General features: G+C 33.8%; 1 long non-coding RNA gene and 1 pseudogene across 3 annotated transcripts; one reads left to right on the top strand and one right to left on the bottom strand.

Moving 5' to 3' along the window:
- On the top strand, positions 1-24456 carry LOC141502736 (uncharacterized). 3 transcript variants are annotated; one of them, XR_012472628.1, is made up of 6 exons: positions 1-80; positions 8364-8447; positions 13658-13749; positions 15126-15196; positions 21944-22044; positions 24345-24456. It is a non-coding gene; the product is annotated as an uncharacterized LOC141502736 (long non-coding RNA). The 3 variants fall into 3 exon arrangements; XR_012472627.1 differs by lacking the exon at positions 13658-13749; XR_012472629.1 differs by lacking the exons at positions 1-80; positions 13658-13749 and adding an exon at positions 3292-3373.
- LOC141502857 (elongation factor Tu, mitochondrial pseudogene) lies at positions 19016-20382 on the bottom strand (annotated as a pseudogene).
- Positions 24457-24608: the final 152 nt, after the last annotated feature.

Raw genomic sequence — 24608 nt, forward strand, 5'->3', positions numbered from 1 at the left:
GACCTTTGCCAAAGTCATCCCTCCCCATCCTAGTTGAAGAGAATAAAGCTTCCTAGCTATTGGCTAAGAGGCCCAGCAAGGTAGAGCAAGCTTCTTAACTATTGAATGAAATTATAGAAAGCCTAACCAGAATCATCTCTTTTGAGGAGAGGATAATTAATCATTCAATAGTATAGCATTTATTAAACCCATTCTATTTTCCAAGCATTTTATTAGTTAAAGAGACCAAAAAAATTAAAATTTAAAATAAAAACAATGCTATCAAGCAACTTCCATTTTAAGAATGACTAGACAGAAAATAACATAACTATATGAAGTATATTTAGAATAAAAACAAGTATATTTAGATAATTATAGTTTCAGGGGGAGGGAAACAACGAAAACATCATGCAAAAGTAACAGTTAAGCTCAGTTTTGAAGAAAACTAGAAATTATTAGGAGTCCTTGGCCTAGGCATGAAAAATTAAGACAGAATATTAGATATAAGCAAGGCTGAGCTGATGCCATTTTAACCTGACTGGTGTCAGCCAACTATTAAATTTTCATTGTGAACATTTATACCACATAAAATGTTTGATTCTACAAATCAGGGATTGATTTTTTATTTTGTTGATCATATAGTCTTAAGAGAGTGATGGGGAAATAATAATAATATTAGTAATATGTGCTATTGATTAAAATTTTTATTTTATTTAAACATAAAATATGATTTAGTATTGTATTTATAATATATAAAACAACATCAGATTATATTATATCTGGTAATATAATACACATACAATAATAATTTTTACAAATTTAACTATCATTGAAATTTAAATTGAATTCAAACATCAATAAAAAGCATTAAAATGTTACTTTTTTGGGAGAATTGGTTGTTAAAAATGCTCAGCATGAATTGAGTGAAAAGAATATGAAAAAGAGTAACAAAATGTTTAGTTGGATTGCAGTTTGTTTAGGAAAGAAATATATGTTAAACTTGAAAAGATATGTTGGAGCCAGGGTAGAAAGGTCTTTAAAAGCAAAAGAGTAGACTTTATAGTTGATCCTAAAGGAAAAACAAGCGAACAAAATTAGATTTTTTTAGGGACAATCCAAATGTTGAATCAAAATTTTTTAAGTTCAGTAGTTGGGGTGCTGCCACATGTTGCACTGATTAATCATAATCACACTTTGTTATCTCTTGTTTGTTTTAATCAAATTCTAGTCTATTATTGTCAATTACTACTAGAACTTGGATTTTTCTATTACATTAAATATCTCCAAAACCGAATTCACTTTCACAAAATCTTATCCCTTTTTCCTAGTTGAGTAAATGTCTACTTACACTTTCCCAGACTTGCTAGAATAGTACTGAGACTATTCTAGTCCTTGCTAGAATTAGTTCTTAGATTAATTTGTTTTCAGGAATTGTGGGAAAGAAAGGAAAGAAATCAGAGTTGAGCATCTCAACTCATATGTGATACAGACACACACACACACACACACACACACAAACACATATTTGAAGTTATCACTATATTTCCTTGTCCTTCCTTCTCCCTCCCCATAAGAGAAAAACTGTAATTGATCAAATTTGCAAAATAGAGTTGTTTCTCCTATGCTCTGAGGAATTCAAAGCAAATTCCTTTTATGTAATATCTTTTTCTCATCTCATTCATTAGCCCTACCTCTTCTCTACTACACCAATTTTGACCCCATGGTTTGTAAGGATTTATCCATTTATTTTACCAGAAATATCCTAAAAAAAATTGTTATATGAAAGTAAAGAGAATGACTGCCCTGTTCAGGAAAAACACTGAGGAAGGAAATGTAGGGTAAAGTAAAGAAAAATACTATGAAGATTTGGTGTCCACTTTGTCAATATTTTCCTTATATTCTCAACTGCTAGTGCCATCCTTCCCAAAACACCTTGTATTTAAATTCTTTATGATCATTTAAAAATGTGTTTAGATAATGCTTTATATAATTAGATATGGCCTTGCTGTGTGCCCCCTTCATATGTAAGCTTCTTCGTAGGAGGAATCGTTTTATTCATTGTATTTGTAACTTCATTACTTAACATAGAGCCTGGCATATCAATAGGCAATAAATGTTTGCTGATTGATCATTTGATACTTTCGCTGCAATTATTCAGATTATTGTAGGAATAAGAAAACTTTGCCAAAGTAACTTGGAAAGTAATAACTTCTTTGCCTGAAGAATAAATTAAACTTTAGTAGGAATCAGACCAAGGTATCATCAAAAGAGAATGTGGAGAACACATCTCATATATTCACTTGTAAATGAGGAATACTCAAATTGAGCAATCCTCCTCTACTGCCTTAGATTGCTCTATAATTTCATGATATGTATATCTATTATTTCCCCATGAGATACATGTAATTTGCAGACAGGAACCATATCAAATCAGATTAACATATACTTGCTAAATACTGTTTACAAGGAAGGCACTATGTCTTAAATCAATTTGCATGCCTCATGGCACTTAGCAAAGAGCTATTAAAGTAAAAAATAAAAATCATACTTACATAATAGTTCATTTATATTAAAATTCTGTTTCTTGATCAATATGTCAATATAAGACATTTCTATTGGTCTACAGTCAGATTGTATGTTGTATAAGTATATGATGGAATGATTATAATCAATCAAGGCATTCCATCTCACTTAAGTAATTAGAGTACCAGATACCTTAACAAGATGAGGACAAGTTTTAATTACCAATAAACTTAGATCAAGTGGGATTAGATTTAGTGGGGGATTCCATGAGCTTGGAATTTTAAAATTTAAATTTAAAAAATTTATTTTCATTAACCACTAATTGAAATTTAACATTTGCTTAAATCATTAAAAACCATTTCTCTAAACAGAGACTGATACATGTCACCAAATGACAAAACCAATATCACAGATAAGTTTGTAAAAATTAAATACTGATAGCCAATGCCGAACAAGAGAAGAAGAGAAGAGAAGGGAAGAGAGGAAGAGAAGAGAAGAGGGAAGGGAAGGGGAAGGGGGAAGGGGAGGGAAGGGAAGGAGAGGGGAGAGAAGGGGAGGGGAGGAAAAAGGGGAGGGGAGGGGAGGAAAAAAGGAAAAAAGGAAAAAAGGAAAAGGAAAAGGTAAAGGGAAAAGGAAAGGAAAAGAAAGGGAAAGGAAAGGAAAGGAAAAGGAAAAGGAAAAGGAAAAGGAAAGGGAAAGGAATGGAGAAAGGAAAGGAGAAGGGAAAGGAAAGGGGAAAGGAAAGAAAAGAGAAAAGAAAAGAAAGGGAAAGAAAAAGGGAAAGGAAAGGAAGGAAAAGAAAATTTAAGAAAGGAAAAGAAATGTCACTGCTTAAGAGGAACTTCTTCACAAGGAGAGAAAGGAATTTCTAGTAAGCTGAAGCTATGGGTTCTTTAAGCTTGAATTCATTTTTTTCCTATGCTATGTATTTTTTGATAAAAGTATGTCACACCCCTTTGCAGTAATTTTTATCCAAATTGTCTCTGTAAACCTGATATAGTAAAGCTAACTATGGATTGACTAGAGGGAAAAAGTATTACCAGATACAGGTTGAAGATAGAATAAACAGGGGTCCAATCCACTCATCTAAACTCATTATTCTTCTCTTAACTTCACAAATACATTCTAGGATACCATCATTCTCCCAGCCACGTAGACTTAAAATACAGATGTCATCTTCTATTCCTCATTTTGTCTCAATTTGCCCCAAATTTAATCAGTGGTCAAATCCTATCTTATAATTATCTCCTTCTGATACTGCCAGCACTTTAGGCAAAGACTCTCATTATCTTAGATATATTCATTTTATATTTTTAAAATTTTATTTTGTTTTTAATTTGTGAAATAAAACAATGATTTCTGTAACAGTAAAAAAGTCTGAAATTGCAAATCTATTATGTACAACTTGATATTTTTAAAATATATATATAATAAAGTAATCACGTAATTTTTCCCACTCTCCCAACCTAGAGATACCTACCATTAAATACAAATATACATATATATGTAAAATCATTTTTGCATACTTACATTTATCAGTTCTTTCAGGAGATGTAGATACTGTCTTTCTTCATATGTCTTTTGTAGTCAATTTAGGTACTTATAATAGACAAAATAAATTATTAAAAAAAAATATGCTGTTTTATACAATGTTCTCTTAGTTCTACTCATTTTACTCTTCATTACTTCTTTGAGTCAATCCATGTTTTTTTTTTCTGAGATCATGTCCTCTAGCACAATAGAATCCTAACATGATCATTTATCACATGTTTACCATTCCCCAATTGATGAGCAGCTTCCAATTTCTAGTTCTTTGTGACCACAAAGGGAATTGCTATAGCAAAACTGGTTCTTTTCCTTTTTCCCTAATCATCCTTGGAAATTGACTTAGTAATGTTATTGCTGGGTCAAAGAATATAGACAATATAATAAATCTTTGAAAAGAATACTTTTTTTTTAAAAGAAAGCCCTTTCTCAGGGCTTTCCTCATTCCAATCCATCTTCAGCTCAACTGTCAAAATGATCTTCCTAAAATTCAGGAATGAATTTATAATCTTCTTTTTCAATATGCTTAAGAGAACATATGTTGTCCCAAGATCAAATATAAAATCTTCTGTTGGATGGTCATAGGGATTTTTTTTGCAAGGCAATGGGATTAAATAACTTGCCCAGGGTCACACAAATAAGCAATTAGTATCTGAGGTCAGATTTGAACTCAGGTCCTCCTGACCCCCGGACTGGTCTTCTTATTCACTGTGCCATCTAGTACCCCCTTTTTGTAGTCTTTCATAATGCACCCCTTCCTACTTTGTGAGACTTTTACACATTCTTATAGCCAGTGACAATGACCTTGCTGTTCCTTGAACTGTACACACTCCTTTTCTTGAATATGAAGGATTTTCACTCGCTATCCACCATGCCTGTAAAGGCTCTCTCCCTCGTCTCAGCTTTCCAGTTTCTGGACTTCATTTAGGTCCCGGATCCTTCAAGAAACCTTTTTTTCTTCTGAGACTTCTTCCAACTGTCCTGTTTATATAGTGTTTGTATATAGTTGTTTTCATGTTTTCTCCCTCATTAGACTAATCTCCTTTCAAGCATATTTTTTTAACCTTTCCTTGAATCTCAAAGCTTAGTGCAATGCCTGAAAAAACAGTATGCATTTGATGAATAAAAATTGACAATTTCTGGCTCAGGTGGCTTTCAAGAACATTAGAGGAACAAAGGAGAGTATGATTTGAATGATAGTATAGGTCACTGTAGACAAGAGACAATAGGGTAGAGGTTCCAAGTGGATTGTGGGGTTTTTTTTGTTTGTTTTTGTCCTGTGTTTTTTGAAAAGGACAAAGATATCATGATGACATCCCAGTGAATTGGATCTCAGATGCCATACTGAGAGGAACTCAAGCATCTTCTGATTTAGTGAAATATGGTTAATAGGACCAAGAGCCTACTTTATGCCATGACACTGGGTGGCAAACTTCAGAGGCCAACAATGAGTTGGGGCAGTAACCTCAACACTACAGTACAAAGATTTCCCTAACTTTGTCATTTCTGTACTAGCTCCTCTGAAGAGAAAATAACTTTCAGTAATAGGTACTCATCTTTGTTTGTTTTTTTAATTTTTTATTCCCATTTCCTTTAATTTCTATACTCCCAAAAACCATGATTGGTAAAATAAGTAAGCTAATGCTGGTTGTAGAACAAATGGGGCTGATTGGGCAAAAAAGAAAGAAAGAAGAGAACTGTGCTTATTGAGGACTTATTGCAAAAAACACCAAGATGACACTACTTGATTTCTGCCTTGACACTTGTATTCAGCATAGAATGAAAGAGAATATTTTCAGTGGAGTTTCTCCATACTGGCCATAAAAGGGTCACCATTCAGGCAGGTAAATATATTCAGATTCCTAATCATGCACTGGTAATTCATTATTCCTATCCACATTTGAAGGGAAAATTCTCCTCAAGGGATAAGGAAGTGCCTCAAGGGAGTAATAGCCAGTTTCTAGGGAGAAGATAATGAATGAGAGTTTTACTTGTGAGTTCACCAGCTCTCCTAAAAGCAAGTATCTTATAGAGAAATTAACATAAATATGAATTCGATGAAATTGTGGCCTCTCTAGAACATCAATAAAGACACTGTAAACACAAAGTTAAGGAAAAACAAGTAAAACAAAAAGTTCTAGAGCTGCCTTATTGTATATCTTCAGCATCTGGAAAAAATAGAGCAGAGGTACTAGAGTGGTAGATCTTCAGTCCAGTGCAAATTGTTCTAGCTCCTTTATTTTCCTAGATCTCTTGATCTTCACATTTGTCCTCCTTGCCACTCTTTTGATTTCCCTAGAACCTGCTTCCCTATATGCCTGGGTGGTCTTTCTTCCTTGTGACTTTTTTTCCTTGTAGTTAACTGTTTTGACCTTGCATCAGACACTTCCATCTCTTCTTTTTCTACGAGTGCAGTGGATAACTTTTAAGCACTCATTTTCACTTTGTGCTTAACCCAGAAAATTGATCCTCCTTTGTTCTATTGGATTCACTGCCATTTCTACCTACCAAGAAGTCTAGGAAAAAGACAAGGGACGTAGGGAACACCTGAACCTATCTTTCATCTGAACTAATTAAAGAATTTGAATATAGAATACATGAAGAAAAGGTTGGGGGAAAGAGAAATGAGAGGGAGAGTGAAAGAAGAGTATGATTATTCATAAGCAAAATGGACTCTAGAGAGTTTGGAAGAGGTTATATTTTGAAAATTTTAAAATCCAAACAAAGGACTTTAGATTTGATCCTGAATTTAATAGGACCTCCCTAGAGCTTATTAAGTAGGGTGGTGACATGTTTGGAATTGAAATTTGAAAACTGAGTGGATGGTGGATTGAAGTGAAAAGAGATTTGAGGCAGGCACACCAATCAGCATACTTTTGCTGTAATCTGGTTGTGAGGCAAGGAGAGTGTTTAATTAGACTAATGCAGTGTCAGGAGAGATGGGGACACATATGACAGATGCACCAAAGAAGAATTGAGACTACTCTGATTATGGCTTTGGTATAGAGAGTGAAAGTGAGTAGTTTGAGGATAGGCATATTTTTTGAGCTTGTAGCACTTGTGAACCTAGATTACTGGAAAGACAGCAGTATCTCAACAATATAAGTAAAATTAAGAAGGAAGGACTTGAGTTGATGGATAATGAATTCAGTTATATCACCTTTCCCCTTGTCCACTTTGCCTCCCAGGTATTTTCAGAAGCTGACAAAAACTTGTTCCTCCAGTCAAAGTGAGAAAGTTTGATTTAGGGATAAAAATAATGAATTTATAGTCTAACCATTCTGGAGAACAATTTGTAACTGCTCAAATGGTTATAAAACTATGCATGAACTTTAGTTCAGCAATACCACTCCCAAAGAGATAAAAGGGAAAATGATCTATTTGTAAAACTAATATTCATAGTAGCCCTTTTTGTGGTTACAGAGAATTGGAAATTGAAAGAATATTCACCAATTGGGAGATGACTGAAAAAAATGAAGATATATGATTGCAATAGAATAATGCTTTACTATAAGATATAATAAGCAGGTTTGGTTTCAGAAAAACATAAGAAGACATATGAAGTCATGCAAAATGAAGTAAGCAAAAGTATGATGCCATTGTACCCAGTAACAGCAATGGTTCTTGCCCTTCATTTTGGAAGAAAAAAATGACATCACTATATTTGAGACAAATTACAATTCATCTGACTGGGGCTGATCAGACCAATACAAGCTTTGAATGCTCTGCCACAGGTTGGGCACAAATAGTCCATGTGAATACTTGGGGTGGGTACTCTAAAATTGTATCACATTTCCTTTCAGCTGCTTCAATTCTGCCTTTCTCAAAGAGTATAGCACCCTCTCTGATGAGGGCATGCCATGTTGAGTGGTCCCGTGCCAGTGTCTCCTATACTGTCCAAAAAATTCTTAAGTTCTAAAGTTCTTAAAAGGAGCCCTTCAGGGTGTCCCAGCATCACTTCTTCTGACCCCCTTGTGAGCACTTGCCCTGTGTATGTCCTCCATTAAATAGTATTTTTTGGGAAATCTGGCATTCAAATAACATAACCAGGCCAACATAGTTGTACTCTCTGCAGTAACACTGGAATTGAAGGAAGTTTAGTTCCAGAAAAAACCTTAGTATCTGGTATCTTCTCCTGCCAGGTGATCTTCAGAATCTTCCTAAGACAATTTACATGGAAGTGATTCAATTTCCTGACATGGTGCTGCTAGACTGTTCAGGTTTCACAGGCATTTAACAATGAGTTCAGCACAACAACTCTGTGGACCTTCAGTTTGGTAGTCAGTCTAATAATTTTTTCTTCTTTTCTTTTGGAGACTCCTAAATACTGAGCCAGCTCTGGAAACTCATTTGTCAACCTCATTGTCAATGTGTACCTCTTTGTAAAGAACTCTGCCAAGGTAAGTGAATCCATAGTTTTCAAAGTTTCTCTATTTGCTGTAATTGATGGCCCAACATATGGTTGGTGTGGAACTGGTTGATAGAGCACCTATGTTTTCTTCATGTTAATAGTTAGGCCAAAGTGAAATAAGATACAAAGTGAAGTAAGCAGAAGCAGAATAACATTGTACCCATTAACAGAAATATTAAAAGTTGAGCAACTATGAAAGACTTGGGTACTTTGTTCAAGACATTTATACAAGGCAGTTCCAAAGGATCCATGATGAAAAATTTCCCTCCAGAGAGAGAACTAATGAACTGGTATAGATTGAAGCATTTTTTTATTGTCTTTATTGTTCTTGGTGACTTAAATACATTTTCTGTTGTAACATGACTAATATGTAAATGTTTTGCCTTACTTCACAAGAAAATAAATGAAAAAATAAAAAGCAATGAGTTTATCTAATTTGAGATAGCCCATAGGTAGTTAGAAATACAAGAGGTAGAGAGAAAAATTAGGGCTTGATAAGGAGATTTGAGAGTCATCTACATAGAGATGATAGTTTAAATTATGGAAGCAAATGAGATTACTGAATGCCATAGTATAGACAAGGTCCAGACCATGTCTTTGGAGTGACCAATGATTAATGTGCTTCATCTGGATTAAACAAATGTGATATAGAAAGAACAGTCAGTAGGGTAAGAGGATAACCTAGAAAAAGTAGTTTCACAGAAACACAGAGAAAAGGATATATCATCCTATGATAATTATCCTTTGCCCATTTCAGAATTAGACAAATTTTTAATAAAATGTTTAAGTAATAATTTAATGACTTGGACAGAGTTTTTGAATAGCTAGATAGATAATCAATAAATATTTTTTAAGTATAGACTAAAAGGCTACACTTAATTAATTAATATGTAAATGAAGAATCATACATGTTTTTCAGTTAAGCAGGCCCCCTCATTTAGTATGACTAGATCATAATATATAAAAATTCAAAAACAAAGAAAATCAGAAATATTAAATATCATTTACTGATGAAAATCTAAAAAAAAAGGTATAAGCAATAAAAACCTGCAATGAAGGGAATCTGAAGCACAAAGCTCTGAGCATATTTAATGTGTTAATAAGCCTGACAGTTACCAATAATAGAGGTCAATGACCTCCTCAATTATTAAAGACACCTTTGACAGCAAGACCAGTCTGTTTTAATATAATTAAAAAAATATGAGCTACTAAAAATTGTGCTGGGATAAAAATTTAAATTAAATATTTGGCCTATATCAGTGGTCAATGTGGATTTATACATAACCTGATCATGTTAGGGGATCTCCAGGACTCAGTGGCAATGGGGAAAAACAGGGTTTGTCAGTATTCTCTGGAAATCTTTGACAACTTCCTACAACAATGTAATCCAGTTACTAGGCTTATGACCAGCCAGAATATCTTATAACCATGTCAACTGATGTTCCCTCCTCCCTTCCTGGGTCACATAGATGGAGTCCAAGCTATAGCCCCAAGAAATTAAACATCTATAAAGAAGGAAATTGAACATTTACAAAGAAGGCATACTATGTTATAGTACTGATTCCAGTAGTTAGATACAATTCTCAATAATTAGCAAATAATACAGAATAAGGTGGGGTATAGATTTTCAATATCACATTCCCTACTCTGATTCTCTATGGATACAAGTCTCCATGGAATCACTCTCTCTCTCTCTCTCTCTCTCTCTCTCTCTCTCTCTATATATATATATATATATATATATATATATATATATGTATATATATATATATATATATATATGTGTGTGTGTGTGTGTATGATAATGATCAAATTTGTATTGTGTCTTGACTTCTTGTTAAGTCAACAGCTTCCTTTCATTCCCTTCTACATCTGAAGGATTTGTTTTCCTCAGAGAGCTTTCTTATCTTGTTATCCATCTGGCTAGTTCCCTCTTTTTAAAGCATTCTTCTCATCAATAACTTTTTGAACTGTTTTTATCCATTTGACTTATGTTATTTTCTTCGGGACTTTTTTTGGATCTCCTTGACTAAACTTCTGATTTCTTTTTCATGTTTTACCTGCATCTCTCTCATTTCTTTTCCCAGTTTTTCTTCTATCTCCCTTACTTGATTTTCAAAATCTTTTCTAAGTACTGTCATAGCTTGAGCCCAATTTCTATTTTTTTCTTGGAGTCTTTAGATGCAGAAGCTTGTATTTCCTCATCTTCAGATTGAGTAATTTGATCCTTCTTGGGGTCATAGACAATGTATTTCTCAATAGTGTTCCACTTTTTTCTCTGTTTACTCATTTCTCCATCCTGTGACTGGTTTTGTGGTGCTTCCTGAGCTTTTGAGTGTTATTGGGACACCCCACCCCCAAGGGTCTAAGTGTGTGAAGCTCTGTCTTTCCTCCTGGTCTGTGAATGACCACAGGGAATGACCAAAATGCCACAGGGCTGAGTTTGGGGGGGGGGGGGGACCTGTTGTTCTATGTGAGGCCTAGACTGTGATCAGGATCTGAATGTGGTCAGAGCCCCATAGTCCTTTTCTAGGTACAGAGCACAGACCTCGCAAGTCTCTCTCTCCATTCCCCTACCTTTGGTAGGCTGAGCACTCAAGGCTCAGCTGTCTGGGGGCTCCTGGTTACCGTCTTGCCCTGCTTGCATTTCCTGGATCTGAGCTGCTGCAGCCACAACTGCTTGCTGAGTGCCCTGAGGGCTGGGCTTCACATACTCACTATGGCAGAGGTAACCCCCCCAAGTTGTGCCCAGTGCTCCCTGGGGTGTAGATGAGGAAACTGCCCCTGCTGCTGTGAACCCAGGCTCCCAAGTTCCCTGGGGCTGACTCCAGGAGGCTGAAGTTACTTCATTCTGGCAGGCTGCCCCTCTAATCCCATGGAGTGGGATTTTTCCACTATTTTCCAAGTTAACTTGGTCTGGACAACTGCCTCACTGGATTTTTCTATGGGTTCTGTCTCTCAAAAATTTAGTCATAATTTTATGATTTATGAAATCTTATAGAGAGAACACCTAAGAGTCTCTTCTCCTGTCACCATCTTGGTTCCGCCACCCTGCCCTTTTCTTACTTCTATTGAAACTCACTATCTTGCTGCTTCTCCAAAAATCCTAACCTATGAAGTTTTGTGGTACATAGTAAATTGTTCATGCAACCTTTGATTTAACAGTCAAACCATTTTTATTTCCCTAAGTCTGGGAGATTGGTGAATTAACTCAAATCTATCCTTAAGCCCTACTTTTTTCCCAAGCTCCATTTTCCCAACAACATTACTGTACTATAAAAGAAATGATAAACCATGAAGAATTGAGAGAAGAAAGAAAAGACAAATGAACTAATTCATAGTAAGTAGATGACAAGTCAAAAATTAAAAATAAAAATTGGTGATCTCCCTCTGGAGATTTTCAGGAAGATTTCTCTGAGGGACTCAAAACATTCCCTTTCACAGCAACTTGACTCTCCAGTGGAAAGACTGGAACACCATATTGTGAAAAAGTCAACCCAGTCCTTGAGCACTTCTCAGGTGGAATCCTCTTGCAAATCCAGTTGATGAGAGGAAGAGGCAAGGGCTTGACTTCTGTACTGTGGGAGATGAGGGGCCCAAATAAAGCAGTTGAGGCTGATGGAACACTGAAAAGTGATGACATCCTCAAAGTGAATGAACAATGTCTATAGGGACTGACCCACAAAGAAGCCATTCCGACCTATAAGGAATTAAAGAAAGGTGTTGCAATTATCACAGCAAAGCATGAATTTCCAACTTCCCAGACTTTAATATCTGTGAATTAACTACCTGTGCCTGACTCAGATGAAGGATATTCTTCTATTTTTGTTCAAAAAGACCCAGGATTCAAGAATTTTCATAAAAGTCAAGCTCAATAAACATTACAGAGTTTTGTTAAGCATTTGTCCCTGCTATGGGATTTTGGAAAATATTCCTTCAGTTATCTGGATCAGCAGCAAGATGAACAAGACAACTAAGGTTTCTGAAAAGAACATATGGATAAGCTATTTCCTCCCATTTACTGGGCAAGCAAAATGTCCACTTACTCAGGGACCTCTTGAAGAGTGACTCATTGATAGGAAAACAAGACAGGCAGAAGGTGCTACTCTACTCAGCTGGACCATGAAATGCTTCCTAGAGTAATCATTTTAGGAAAATACTAATCAGGACTTATTCTGCCAAAGTCTTATATAGAAGAGCATTTTAAAATATTTTAAGTGTTAGGTGCTAAGGTGTTTACCCTAAATATTTTAAAGTCATTTAGGAAATTATTATTTTTTAATTAAAGATTTCATTTATTTTGAGTTTTACAATTTTTCAGCCAATCTCACTTCCCTCCCCCCACCCCCCACAGAAAACAATTTGTCAGTCTTTACATTGTTTCCATGTTGTACATAGATCCAAATTGAGTGTGATGAGAGAGAAATCATATCCTCAAGGAAGAAACATAAAGTATAAGAGATAACAAGATCAGTCAATAAGATATCAATTTTTTTCCTAAATTAAGGAGAATAGTCCTTGGACTTTGTTCAAACTCCACAGTTCTTTATCTGGATACACATGGTATTCTCCGTTGCGGACAGCCCCAAATTTTCCCTGATTGCTGCATTGATGGAATGAGCAATTCCATCAAGGTTGATCATCACCCCCATGGTTCTGCTCATCTCACTCAGCATCAGTTCATGCAAATCCCTCCAGGCTTCTCTGAATTCCCATCCCTCCTGATTTCTAATAGAACAATAGTATTCCATGACATACATATACCACAGTTTGCTAAGCCATTCCCCAATTTGAAGGACATTTACTTGATTTCCAATTCTTTTCCACCACAAACAGGACCGCTATGAATATTTTTGTAAAGTGATGGTTTTATCCTTTTTCATCCTCTTTTCAGGGTATAGACCCAGTAGTGTCATTGCTGGATCAAAGGGTATTCACATTTTTGTTGCCCTTTGGGCATAGTTCCAAATTTCTCTCCAGAAAGGTTGGATGAGTTCACAGCTCCACCAACTATGTAGTAGTGTCCCAGATTTCCCACAACCCTTCCAACAACAATCATTACCCTTTCTGATCATACTGGCCAGTCTGAGAGGTGTGAGGTGGTATCTCAGAGAAGTTTTAATTTACAAGGAAATTACTATTTCCAGTGTAATTAAGTTTAGGTCATTGTTGTAATTGGTTTTAATTTTTTTTTTTTAGGTTTTTGCAGGGCAGACAGGATTAAATGGCTTGCCCAAGGCCACGCAGCTACATAATCATTACTAAGTGTCTGAGGCTGGATTTGAACTCAGGTACTCCTGACTCCAGGGCTGGTACTCTATCCACCACACCACCTAGCCACCCCAGCTTTAATTTTTAATAATCAAATACATTTTATTAGCCACAGATTTGTCTTTATGGAGTATAATTAGATCCATCTGGGAAAACTAAATTATTTTAGGCAGTTTTAAGTGTTAGATATTATTGTGTTCACCCTAAATATTTTAAGGTACTTTAAAAATTAATATTTCAGGTGGTACTAAGTTTTAGGTCTTTGTTTCAATTGATTCCTACATTTACCAATTTAAAATGTTTTACACAGAATTGGATAATGGCTAAAAATATTATGATAAATGAATACTATGGAATTATTTTTCTATAAGAAACCATAAGTGGTTGGACTCTAGAAAAGTATGGAATGACTTATGGGATCTAATGCTGAGCAAAGGGAGCAGAATCAAAAGAACAATGTGCATATTAACAACAATATTGCAAGATGAATAACATTGATGGAAGCAGCTCCTCTCAGCAGTTCAGAGAGCTAGGACAATGGTTTTAGACTGTCTATGGACAATGCTATCCCCATCCAGAGGAAGAAAAACAAAACAAAACAAAACACACACACACAAAAAACCTTTCAGAATTTGTTGATCACTTTATTAAAATTATCTCTTATATATCTCTTTACTTTAATCCTAATTCTTCATATTGAAAATAACTACTCTGTAAATATGTTTATCAAAAGTATGTATATACAATGCTAATCTGACTGTTCCCTGTGGAGGGGAGAGGGGTGGGAAGAGAGAGTAGAAGGACATTTTTAACTTAAAAATATCCATGTGCATATGGATGAAAATAATTTTACAAAAAAGAAATATCATCTCATAGTTTGAATCTAGGCTGCTCAGAGAATATGGAAGTTAATCTCTTATGAAGAAGTCAAACTATCTTATAGACTTTTATATTAAGTCAAACTATCTTTTCAAACTGATTTGTAAATACTGATTCCAGAAATTTGATATAATTCTCAATCATTAATAAATGATGTAAAATAAAATGGGATATCAATTTTCAATTTAATAAGTTTTTGGAGAAGGGAAGAAACTTTAGTCAGTAAGTCATCTAATCTTTAAAAAAATTGATGAACCAAATACCACATCATAACACTATTGTAGAAAGAAAATAACAAGAAATAAAACGTGCCAAATCTGGCATACAAGATACAATATAAAGAATTAATTCAAGAAGAAAAAGAAGGCATTCCCCAATTAAAAGTCCAAGTATATGACAGGTGGTTTTCAAGCAAAAAATGAAAACTAAAAGTAACCATATGATAAATTGTTCTAAATCAGAATAATAAGAGAAGATATAAATTTTAAAAAATTTAATTTCCATCTTATTCCCATAGCATTGACAAAGAAAACCAGTCATACAACAAAAAAGAAAATGAGGATTGTTGAAAGGAATGCCAGCTAACAGGTACAGTAATTCATATGAGGGACCTATTATATGTTCTAACTATTCTGGAGGATAATTTGGAATTGGAGCCAAAAATGTATCAAATTATAATTATATTTTGACCCTGCAATACTGCTACTATACTTATTCTAACAAAATCAAAGACAAAAGAAAGGACTTATCCAAAAATAAAGTCTTATAACAATTGCAAAATTACTCAATAAATTAGGGGATGCTTGAGTAAATTATGATGATATCGTAGAATACTGATGTGCTGTAGGAAATGATAAGAATGATGTATTCATATATACATGGAGAACTATATGAACAGAATCAGCAGAATAATATACATACAATGACTACAGTATTGTAAAAAAAAGAAGCTTTGAAAGTTTTAAAAACTATTCAATGCAAGGTCCAGTTAGAAATCCAGAAAACCTTTGACAAAGCAATTATTCATCTTCTGTCAGAGGTGATATGAAGAGATTCCAAATGAGAATTAGCATAATATGGCTAAATGTGTGAGAATATGCATATTTCCTATCCTTGTTACAACAGAGTGTGTATAAATATGTATATATTGAAATGTGTATGCATGTCTGTATGTGTGTATATATGTATGTATTATAGATATGTGTGTGTATTTATTCCTATGTATGGATAGATGTATGTGTAGATGGAGAGGTAGAAAGATAGACCCAGTTTCTTGCCTATACATATATATATATATATATACATATATATATACATATATATGTATATATATATATATATATATATTATCTTTCACTCTCCTCATCCTAATGCCCCCCCAAACATTTCACTATATCTATAGATATATGTTTTATGCTTTAGTGAAATGATGTTTGGGGGGCCATTAGGATGAGGAGAGTGAAAGATAATATAAAAAAAGAGAGTCATTGAAACCTTTAAAAAATAATTAACAAAAACAAATAGAGTTTTAAAGAAAGCACAGATAAAGATTTTAAATTCTGTTTTATAATACATTTTAAATTATATATTTATTATATATGATGTATGCAATCATATATTATTAAATTATAAATATATATTTAAATTAAATATATGAATTTTAAAAAGCTAAGTTGTAATAGAGATTAACTACAACTCTTTGTACTCTATGAATTCAAAATTGGTCTTTGTCAAGTACAGAATGAGAAAATTATTTTTTTATCTGTCAGTTCTTTAAATTAAGAAATTATTGCCCTTTATAACAATGATCAAAGGATTATTTAGAATACTGATTAATACATCCTTTTCAGACTTCTATTCATCCATATTCCTTTGCTAAAGGAATACGATATTTGAAAGAATACCACATTTCAAATTAGTCTAAAGTTCTTAATATAACAATCATTAACAAGAAATTCAAAACATATTTAAAAGTAAAATAAAATAATACATTCTTTATATTTTTCAATTTATACTTTATACTGATATATTTATTCATAATTTATGCACATATATATATATTTTCATATATACTACACAAAATGTGCATATATTCTTTGTACCATTTATATACTTTATCCCTATGCTTTAAATTCTGTTACTGTCTCTTGATAACTGTGGGATCATAATATTTTTAATCTTTTTATATTTCAATTCCGATCTTACAGACAAAAAATTGTGCTCAATTTCATATGCAATATTTATACAATAACTTTTCTTTGTTAATATTTATAGATCTCTTGCTTTCTCTGATTTCTATTGAACTATTTTCAACATTTCTGAATTTTTTTATAATTGCTGAAATATATTGATAATTTTATTTTCTCCATTCTTTGGGAAGTTTGTAAACCTTACATTTTTCTCTCTGTGTAGTATTCTCCAGATGTCTTATTTTTATTTTTATTTTATTTTCTGCTCTTATTTCTGTGCTCCAGCAAAATAATTCTAATTTCTTTCTATTAATTTTTATTTCTATTTTCTATAAATATAACAATATCGTTTAATTTTAAGCCTTTTACCTGAAGATTCCTTATTTTGTCTCTGTTTCTTTTTGTTTCTCATGCTGAATTTCATTTCTATCTGTAATTATTTCATTTTGCTTTTATTCATTTTTATTATTCTTGAGATTTTTCTGTTTTTTTCTAAAGATACCATTAGTTCAAAATATCTTTTCTTGTGGAAATTTTTATTTAATTTAATTCACAGTAGATTTTTCTATCATGCATTTCATAAACTTTACTTTTATTTATTTTTGGTGAATCTTCCTGAAATATCTATTTTTTTTTCTGAGTATCCATAGCAGGTATAACACCTACAAACCTAAAAATCTAAGATATGACATAATTCTTTCAAAGGTTAGTAATAAAAATAAGACAATAAAAAGAAATGAGGAATGTACACTATCAAAGAAGAAATATAATTATCCCCTACTCAGATAACATGATCACTTAGAAAACAACAGAGAGGGGTGGCTAGGTGGTGCAGTGAATAGAACACCAGCCTTGGGGGTCAGGAGTACCTGGGTTCAAATCTGACCTCAGACACTTAATTACCTAGCCAAGTGGCTTTGGGCAAGCCACTTAACCCCGTTGCCTTGGAAAAAAAATCTAAAAAAAAGAAAACAACAGAGAAACAGAAAGAAAATAATTGAGATAATCAAAAAATGACAGCAAAATAAATTCAAAAATACTTCAACTTTTTACCATGTTAATTTCCATGAAGGAAAGTTTTAGATAAATTCCATTCATTTAAATACAAATAATATGATTAAAAGATCTTGCAATCACTATATAAAAGAGTTAATATAAAAATATAAATAAAAATAAGGACATTTTAATGAAAAAATTTAAGGATAAGAAATAAAAGAAATTTCAAGAAATAAAAGGAAAAATAATTTGATGGTCCTTGTTCTTGGTTAAATGTCAACATAATAAATGTGCTATTTGTATTGATTTACAGATTCAGTATTATATCAATGGCAATTTATTTGCAATGCTAAAAACAATTATCCAAAAATGTATCTATAGGAGAACAAAGAGTTCAATGGGGGAAGGGGTAAAGATTGATAATACTATTAAATCTTGAACTATATTGTAATGCAATAATTAAAGCTATTAATGTTTGATGTTTTTATTTTTTTGGCTCTTAATGTGTTTTTATTAAGGTTAAATTCCTTACAATCAACACTATTTTTGTTTACTATAAACACAATTTTAAGCAATTTTCAAAATTATGAAAGATAAATACAGTATCACAAATTTAAGAATTGGTAATTCTTATGCTCAAGGATGTACAGTACTAGTAAAAGGAGACTAGCACTGCTCCTTTAGATGTAATGGACAAATTAGAGGAAAATCCCAAACTGAATAGTTTAGCTACAACATTTCTCTGTCTTGAGCTATCTTTACAGAATCCTGATTTTAATTCTATGCCCACTGAGCTCCCATCCCATCAAATTTAATTTCTACACTGTTTACAAAACACAAAACAAGAGCATACGTATTTGATTCTGAAAATAAATGAGCTAGCTGGCTTGAGGGATTCCAGGTCTTGCTACATCCATACACTGTTAATGATAATGTGTACCTGTGTCCCAGAAATAAAATACCCTCAAGAAGAATCATTTATCTGAAGGCACAATATTAGTACCCAATCTTTTAATCTGTACAACAGCTAAATTACTCCACATGTTGTGTTCCATCATTCACACATTTTATTTTTCTATACAACTTTCAGGCTCCCTCAGTTCAAGAGACACCTTTGTGGGAGTTGGCAGGAAAATCCTGAGTACTATTTTTTCCCTTCCTAAACTTGAACTTCTTGACTCAGGCCAGTGAGGTACCAAGGCTGGAAAGGCTAGATTTGAGCTTAGCTCCACTTACTGTCTTCATCCCCTTCAGTAAGAGCTGATATATTGGTGACCAGGCCAGTTCCCATAGTTTTGCCACCATCCCTCAGGGTAAAACGCTGACCTTTCTCCAAGACCATGGGTTGCCTTAAGATTAAATTTAGTTTCAGATCTTCCCCAGGCATGGCCATCTCTTTCTCTGGGGGCAAAAGGACCCGACAGCCATGTCCCACTTGAGAGAGAACATGACAGGCATGAAGTGTGACACAAATGGTTTGTGGCAGCCACCTTCCCCCTTGCTGAGAATGTAAACTTGAGCCTCAACCTTCTGATGGGGTTGAATGGAGCCTGGTTTAACCATCACCATGCCCCATTGAACATCCTCCTTCTTCAGCCCCCGAGTTAATGCACCAAGGGTATCTTCAGACTCAGCTTGATCCTGACTCTGATGAAACATTTCAATTCTTGTGACCACAGGGTGAATATTCTTACTATGACCCAGAAATTTATATTCATCTCCCTTTTTCACAGTTCCTCTTCTCCAGAATCCCTGTCACCACTGTGCTTTGGCCAGGGATGGAGTAAACAGACTCCACAGGCAGCAGGAAGGGCTTTTCTAGATCCCAATTGGGCACAGGGATATCTGTGTCCACAGCATCCAACAGTTTCATTACAGCATTCACGCCTAACTCTGGCTGCCATTGCTCTAGGGCACAGAGGGCTGAACCAACTATGATGGGAGTCTTTTCTGGATCATAACCAAACTCAGTGAGCAGCACCCTGATTCTATTTCTACCTCTACTAGCTCCACCATCTCATTGTCCTGGACAGCCTCTGCTTTGTTTACAAACACTACCATGTGTTCCGAACCAATCTGTTTAGCAAGCAGCAAGTGCTCCCTTGTCTGGGGCATGGGGCCATCATTGGCTGCCACCACCAGGATACAACCATCCAGTGGAGCTGTGCAAGTGATCATGGTCTTGACATAGTCAGCATGCCCAGGACAGTCAGTGTGAGCATAGTGTTGAGTGGCTGTACTATATTCCACGTGAATGAGCTCGATTGATAGTGATACCCCGGGCTCCTTCCTCTGGTACATTGTCGATCTCCTCGTATTTCTTAAACTTGACCCCACCACCCTCTGCCAGAATCTTGGTGATGGCTGCTGTCAGTGTAGTCTTGCCATGATCCACGTGACCAATAGTGCCAACTATTAACGTGGGGTTTGTCTCTCACATAAGTCTACTTGGCCTCGACAGCAAGGCCCCGTAAAATGAGGGGCAGGGATGGTTTCTGCCCTGGGTTAGAAAGCTGGGCCCTTTTCAAAAACTTGTGTAGCAGCTGGCAGCTCTGAAAGACACTGGGGGAACATCACAGTTGTAGCCATCGCGTCTAGGACCGGGGGTAGGCGGAGAGGGGATGGGATGAAGGAGGAAGGCCAGAGGTAAAAGGACCCGGGCGGCACCGGGCAGGGCAACTGGATGTTTGCTTTTTTAAAGAAGAGCTGAGCACTCTAATGGATTAGATAAACAAGAACAATTTACATCCATAGCTTGCTGTTTGGTTTAAGACAAGAACAGGAATTATAAGAGAAATATTTGCTCCCTATTGAGCAAGAATTTCTAGGAGAACTAGAAATCATTTTGCCAAAAACAAAAAATTGTTCACAACAGAATCTTCTGCATTATACCATAAAGTTTCAAAAGATTGAGAACAATATACATAAAGTCAAATTAGAGAAAAATAAAAGGATGTACTTTTCACATCTTTGAGTAAGGGAAATTTTTTAAATAAGGAATAAATGAAATAAAAATGTCAAATGGATAATTTTGATTACCTTTTTAAATTATGAAAATAAAAATCAAAGCAGCTAAGATAAAAAGAAATTGAAAAGGAGGGGGGGAAATCTTTCCATAAAATAAAACTGATAAAAGCCTAAAATCCAGGTAATATTGAGAATTAGCACACACACATTTAAGATCAATAGTCAATGATATAAACAATTCTCAAAGGCAACAGGAATCACTAACAACTATTTCAAAGATTAATTCAAATTGCTAACACAAAAGTGCAAATCAAAACAATTATAAGGTTTCATGTTATTACCAGTAAATTGCAAACCTGTCAGAAGACTGAAATAAACAATAGTGAGGGGTAGGGATGTAGAATGAGAATATACATTCTATAAAACTATAGATTAGCAAATTGTTTTTCTTGAAAATAATCTGAAATTATATGAAAAAAATAACAAGAACTCATATGCTTTGACTGAGAAAATTCACTATTGAACATATACTCTAAAAAGTCAAAGACAAAAAGAAAAGTTCCAGCACTGTTTTGGTAGCAAAGAACTAGCAAGTGTATCTTCAATTAGAGGATGCCTGAATAAAATGCTGTATGAATTTAAACAATATTGTTTCACTGTAGGAAAGTGAATGTGAAGAATTCAGAGAAACATGAGAAGAAACATTTGAACTAAGGCAGAATGAAGTAGAATAACCTCCTCCAAAAACATCACTATGATACTGACTTCAACAAAATAATTAAAAGAACAATAAAATCCAATTAAATTGAGTAATTCCAATGGACATTCTTAGAGAACATTTGATTAGATGAACTGTTTTAACTGGAGAAGTAGGGACTGTGGGTATGGAATTTTTCATATATTAATCACTTATAAACATGGCCAAAATGGGAGGGAAGGGGGAAGAGAGAGTGGAAGAAAATTTTGTAACTTAAAAATATACACATGCATATTAGATAAAAATAAATAGATAAATAAATATATATTTTAAAAGATCACTCAAAAAATGGTCAAAATGTCATTTGATTTCATTGTGAGTTCATCAAGAAAGAGTATATTTAAAAATTATTGACCTAAAAACAATAAGTATCAATAAAATAAGTATCAATAAATTTCTTTTAAAAATTTAATTTCTCATGGGCAGCTAGGTGGCACAGTGTATAGAGCACCAGTCCTGGAGTCAGGAGTACCTGAGTTGAAATCCAGCCTCAGACACATAATAGTTACCTAGCTGTGTGGACTTGGGTAAGTCACTTAACCCCATTAACTTGCAAAAACCTAAAAAAAAATTGATTTGTGACATCATTTTTAATGACCCAGAGGGATCAAGGCAATGTACACAATTGTAAGTAGTTTCAAAGGCAGTGGATTCTGTCTTGATCTGAATTCTAGAATGACAAATTATCACAACCTTTCCTCTCCCACCCTTACTCCTCCCCTTTTGTGGTGTTCAACTGACTTTGCTCAGTTTACTTCTCATCTTGTTTTTGTGTCTTTTGTTTTTAGGCCCAATTCATTACTTGTATGAACTCAATTCATTAAGGATAAGGTGTCTTTTGGGCCATCTTACATTCACTGAGTTGGATCCTGATTCAGAGCATACTTTTCTCCCTTTTCAATTCCCTTCTCACAAAAAATGTCAAGAAATATTTGTATCTACTATACACAAGACAATTTCCTAGTGACTGAGGAAGATACAAAGACAAATGATGCATGGGTTCCTTTTCTCAATAAGCTAATAATCCAATAGAGCATTTTCTTTTTGCTTCTATTCTTGACCTTTAGTACACATTCAAGTATACCATATTAGAGCTGTAAAGATTGAAAAAGCTTATGAATGTAATGTTAGCATGTCAAGCTTTTCTTTGTAAAATATCTTTCTCTACTCTTTTATTCCAGTTAGACTATCATTACCTAATAATGGCACTTATCTTTGTATAAGATCAATTAATCAAATATTTGCTTTATATTATTTGACTCAAGTCTTTGAGATCTCACAAAATCAGGAAAATGGATAACTTTTCTAGTGTGAATGTATATCAGGGCTAACAAAAAATCCTCTTTTGTCACTTTATTCTACAAATATGTATGTTTATATAAATAGAAAACATGTACATATACTATATATTATTTAAAACAATTCAGTTACTTTTAGCACTGTGTTGCAATTTATATTATCAAGAAAAATTTTTATTTGATGCATTGAAAGCTGATTGGAATATGAGTTTATATCCCAATAATATTATATACTCTTCTTGCCATTTTTAAAAGAGGTAATGTATTTTTTAAATGAAAAATGCTGCCCTAAAGCAATTGAAAATTCTTCTTTCTATTCTCATCCTGAGGCAAAATGTTGAAAGAGGCTAGACCTTCTGAATAGAACATGAATAATTTCCCCTACCATATAATTACTCTCTACCAGTAATGTCCCATTTCCCAAATCTCTGGTATTGAGACTAGCAAAATACAAAATGAAAGCTATCAAAACAAACAAATCAATTAAAACACTTGAAAAATCTTCTTTCATATTTGTATGTTTTTCTACCTAAATATATATTATCAAGCATGTGTTGCCTGTGTTATGTAAATTATTAGCTCCTGAAACACTAAGGATCCCCAAAGCAAATATATATATATATATATATATATATATATATATATATTTATATATAAAATGCCATTTCCAACATGTTTTAGAACCTCAAAATTAACTTATTGTTATTAAATTTAATCCTTGATATTTGACCAAAAGAAAGAGTTTTTGTTGATCTGACACAGTAAGACAAGGAAAATATGATATATCAATATTTTCAAACTTTTCCAGCTCTTAAAATACTAGGCTATTTGGATTTAATTTTTGCTTTCTTTCTAGAACATAGATAGATAGATAGATAGATAGATAGATAGATAGATAGACAGACAGATAGACAGAGATAGATAGATAGATAGACAGACAGACAAATATAGATATAAATATATAGAGATATATGTATGAAAGTATGTATGTGTATTTAATATATATATATATATATTAGGCAAGGGTTTTTGGAGGAAAAACCTCTGACTTAACAGCTCATGTTACTCTTGTCTTGGTATTGATATTAATGCCAACAAAATTAGTAATTTGACAATTAGTTCCCCACTTACCTGAAAAGACATGAAAGGCAGAAAGAAAGTAGTTTAACTAGATTATAATGTGGCTCTGACAAGTCAGGTTCCTGTCATGTTATAGCCTTCCAACTTTAACATTTTCATGTATGCTTGGCAGGTTATTAAAATAAATGAGGGTATACGGAACTGCTGTTGTGCTTTTCTCTAATGGGAGTTCTGGAATTTGCAAGCCACCACTGTAAATTGACCAATCATAGAGACTGAAAGGATTTGGCTAAAGTGGACAATTAGGACATTTCTGCACAGCTGAGTGAAATATCCCTTGTTATTTTAATAATTCAGGCCCAGAGTAATTTTCGGAGGGCGAGTTTGTCAAGATAATGTGCCTTGTGCTTGTCTGCTTGTCATTTCTAACTCAATCCCACATGTTCCAGGTGCAGTCTAGCTTACAAAACAGGAAAATCACTCACTGGAGTATTTGCATACAGAATACAGATATACTGAATTGAAGAAAAACAGGCCAAAAGATTGACTGGGAGTTGAGTTATGGAGATCCTTGATAATAAAAGTCTTGATGTCTCATAATTATTTGTTATTATTTATATTTATGAAATCATAAATACTAACACATGACATACATATGTCAATGGATACACTATGCCACAATATTTATCTTAGAACTATTTGAGTGTTTCAAT

This window comes from Macrotis lagotis, chromosome X (assembly GCF_037893015.1).
Source record: "Macrotis lagotis isolate mMagLag1 chromosome X, bilby.v1.9.chrom.fasta, whole genome shotgun sequence".
NCBI classification, from domain to species: Eukaryota; Metazoa; Chordata; class Mammalia; order Peramelemorphia; family Peramelidae; genus Macrotis; species Macrotis lagotis.